This window comes from Lithobates pipiens, unplaced genomic scaffold (assembly GCF_037356315.1).
Source record: "Lithobates pipiens isolate NorthernLeopardFrog02 unplaced genomic scaffold, aLitPip1_a1.2 Scaffold_30, whole genome shotgun sequence".
Classification (NCBI taxonomy): Eukaryota; Metazoa; Chordata; class Amphibia; order Anura; family Ranidae; genus Lithobates; species Lithobates pipiens.
Window position 1 is genome coordinate 143,386,878 of NW_027507791.1, and position 4,180 is coordinate 143,391,057.

The window sequence follows — 4,180 nt, forward strand, 5'->3', positions numbered from 1 at the left end:
GCAAAAAGCTGTTAATTCTGATACCCCTCTAGCAGAGGATATGACAACTAGAAACTCGATCTTCTGGTCAAAAGAACCAAAGGCATATGACGTATTGGTTCAGAAGGCTGTTTTTGTAAAAACAGACCAATTCAAATCCCATGGGCACAAGGGAGACTCAGCTGGCGGAATTAAACGTGACACCCCTTGGATAAAAAGCCCGGACTAAGGAATGAGAGGCGAGTGGCCTCTGAAAAAATTGATAAGGCCGAGTACTGAACCTTGATGTGCTCAAGGCCAGTTTCATTTCTACTCCTAACTGTAGAAAGGCGAGACTTCTGCCACTGGCATATCTTAGAGGAACCCCTGGATTTACGAGAGGAAACATTAGCTTTCCAGGCTCTGTGATAGACAAGCCTGGAGGCCGGCCCCCTAGCATTAACCAGAGTAGAGAGAACTGGACCCGAAAGCCCACGACTTTTCAGGATGTAGGTATCAACAGTCAAACCATCCAATTTAGATTCCGTAAGGAAGGATGGAATACTAGTCCCTGCAACAGCAGATCTAGGCATAGTGGAAGAATCCACAGTCTTCCCACCATCATCTTTACGATTCCTACATACCAAGGCCCTTCTGGGCCAGGCTGGAGCCACCAGAATAACCGGCTACTTCCCCACCCCGATCCTGTGTAGAAGACATGGAAGGAGCTGAACTGGAGAAAAGGAATTTATCAATGCGCCTGTTCCGCATCCTAGTTGACCCTTTGTTCTTGTCAAAAAAATCTTCCGGCTTCATGTTGAACCTGGAGGCTAGAAGATCTACATCTGGGGTACCCCATTTCTGGCATATAGCCTTAAATATGAAAGGGGGTAGAGACTATTCTCTTGGACACAGCTGCTGACGGCTTAGATAATCCGCCTGACAAATTTCCATCCTTGGAATGAAGGTTGCATATAGGCAAGGAACATGCCTCTCTATCCAAACAAAAATGGTTCACCTCCCTCTGGGCATTCAGACTGCTGGTGCCTGTGTTATTGATATAGGTCACTGTTGTAGCATTGTCAGATTGCTACGGACAACCTTGTGGCCTGTAAGTCCAGGCCCTGAGGGCCAAACGTACTGAATCTCCAGAATATTGACAGGCAGGAACCTTTCAGTTTGGACCACTTTCTTTGGAGTGAAAGCTCTTCTAATACTGCACCCCAGCCTATAAAGCTGGTATCCGTAGTTACCACTTTCCTTGTGACTGGAATAAAAGATTTTTTGTAAACAAGCCTTTCTGTGTGAGCAAGTATCCCTGTGCAAACAAGGACTCTTGTGGGGTCAAGCACTCTTGTGCAACGCCATATCTTTATGCAAACAGGCATTTATGCGTTTTTAGGCAATTATGCGATTTTAGGCATTCATGCGATTTTTAGGCATTTACGTGGCAAATAAGTACTTAACGACCAAGCATTCTCATGCGACTATGTAAGTCCACCACAAACAGAAAACAGAACAGAACAAAACATGTATCTCTATGTGTATTACATGTTCTGCCACATGCATCTTGTACATTCCAATACTCAGGTAATTTATGCAAATATGTGGACTGATAAAAAAGGAAGTTATCCTCCACTGAGGTGCGTTCCCGCACTCATGTGTTTAGCTGTTTGTGTATGTAACAATGTGCACCGAAACGTGTATAGCACCTGGTATTCCCAGATGGTCTCCCATCCAGGTACTAACCAGGCCCGACCCTGCTTAGCCTCTGAGATCAGACAAGATCAGCCGCTTGTAGGGTGATATGGTCATAGACATCTCAGCAGTTGTGCGTTTGGCTAGTTTGCAAGCAAGCACCTACATGAGGACCTTGTGGAGGTTCTACACCTCTTTGTAGTAATGGACGGACTTGGAAAGGTACAAGAAGCCTATGGAAATTTAAGAAAAAACCCAAGTAGGATACAGAGGCTTCAGCCATCTAGGCTGAGGGTAAGTTATACGCAGCATGAAGCTCTGAAAAAGATTGTAGCTACAACTCCAGAGCTTGGGGGCAATGACAGAACAGGGGCAATGGCTCATCCTGTGCTGCTGCCTCCAGTCTTTCAGGGGGGAGAGAACTATGGTCGCCACCTCATCACTTTAAACCAGAACACATATTAATTACGTTTTGAGGCTAATTTAATGCAGGTAAGGCACCAAGTAAGTTTAATTACCACCTTAATCAGCCACGGAACCTGTGTAATTAATATGTGTTCGGTTTTAAAGGGATGAGGTGGGAACCCTAGATAGAACCCTTAGGTCTAGGCTCTTTTACCTGCCAATGAAGCCCTCTTATGGGAAGACATAGTCCTAAGCTGACAAAAGCAGAGGTACTAGTATAAATGCAATCACTGTTGTGCCTAGTCTTTCAATATTATTATTAGCTTAGTCTGCACAACCTAATGCTGAGAAGGTGTCTTAGATATGCCTGGATCCAAACCCACCGAAATGCTTACTGCCCACAGTTCTGTGTCCCACCGCTTACAGGGCTCTGGCGTTCTGGGCTTTTAAAAATAGCCGACTCGTACCTGCGCACTGATGCACCATGCACGGTGCTTAGCAACCATGCCCCCCCTCCTTCCCCTCCCAATCTGCCATAAAAAGCACACCCCCTGCATGCATAAGACCAACAGGGCGGTGGCCAGGGTGAGGGGTGAGAAAGGAGACAACCGAAGGACTACATGAGACCCTCTAGACTTCGCAAGATCCCCCCTTTCAGATCATGTGGCAGAGCCTGCAGCAGAGGAGGTGAGTGGCTTCACAGACTGTCTTCACTGCGCGTGTATCCTGGGAGGCATGTAGGTATGCACCAGGTATGTATCTTACTCCCTCTAGTGGCAGAAAACAGATAACACATGCAAACTACTCATAGAAGATAATCCATAAGTGTATACTTAGGATTGTCTTCACTTACCTTATCCCCGCCGCAGGACTGCTGAGAACAGACAGATCCAACCGTCACCCATCATGGCGGGTAATGTTGTGCCAACCTTCAGGGTTCTGGGTTCCAACTTACAGGATCCTCTTCCCTGGACCTGTAGAAGACTCTGCCGGAAACTTTTCAAGCAACTTTTAATTTGTGCCCCAAAGTGCTGGATCCCAAAGCCCAGTCCTCAGAGAGAGACATTACAGGCAAAACCTTGTTTCTTCTTTCACGAGTCCCGGGTACCATCCATCTTAGACATTTTTATTGGCCTGAGGCATGGATCTGGTTGTATAGCTCCTAGGCACCCGCACATCTTTAACGTGACCAACCACCTTAGACTGGTGAAAAAACTGAGGTACTCTTCATATGGGAGGGGATATATAGGGGACGAACTCGCCTTCTAATTAGGGTTGCCAGTGTCCAATCACCTGATGGTGACTATCTAACCCACTAAGTAATTATCAAAGGCTCTATGTCCCGTGATGTATGAACAAGAAATTACATTTTCCCTGCAAGCTTTCTTTATTTTGTAGGCAACGGCTTGGGAAGCCAGTCTGTATGATGAGTGCACAATGTAGTGCACTGAGAACAAGATTAGACATTTTTTGGATAAATTCTGGTGTCTCTACCACAGACTTTGGATTTCTACTTCTGTAACGGTGTGGAAAAATTGTTCTTTGGGTGTTGGTGGCGCCCTCACACTGTAACTCTATAGAGGTATTCTTGATGAAAACAAGAATTGGCCTTGCTGTCAAAAATTGCAATGATATGCACCTGTCAAACATTAGCGGAAAGATTGTTCTTTGAGTGTCTGTGGTGCCTTCACACCGTAACCCTATAGAGCTACTCTTCATGAAAGCAAGAATTGGCCTTGCTGTCAAAAATTGCAATGATATACACCTGTCAAATTGGTGGGGAAAAATAGTTTGACAGTACATGCCCAGTGTCTAAATGCAAGCTTGTCAAAGCTGCTGGCTCTACAACTTCTGCCTTTCCGCCTGGTGGATTCTGCCCCGTGAATTTGCAGAATGTGCTGTTCCAAATTGGTAGGTTCTTAGTCGCTATTTAATTTCACGTAAGGCCATTCCAGCTCTCTACTATCACATAGAAGTCAATGTTGTGGCATTGTTGGGCAAGGCAGTCAGCTGCAAAGTCCACATTACTGCTGACACGTGGTCCAGCAAGCATGGGCAGGGACGATATATTTAGTTCACAGCACACTGGATAACTCTGCTTGCAGCTCGGAAGGAAGCA

General features: G+C 45.8%; 1 pseudogene; it reads right to left on the minus strand.

The window, feature by feature from the left end:
- Positions 1–1,658: 1,658 nt before the first annotated feature.
- On the minus strand, positions 1,659–1,777 carry LOC143948199 (5S ribosomal RNA; annotated as a pseudogene).
- Between the last annotated feature and the right edge of the window lie 2,403 nt (positions 1,778–4,180).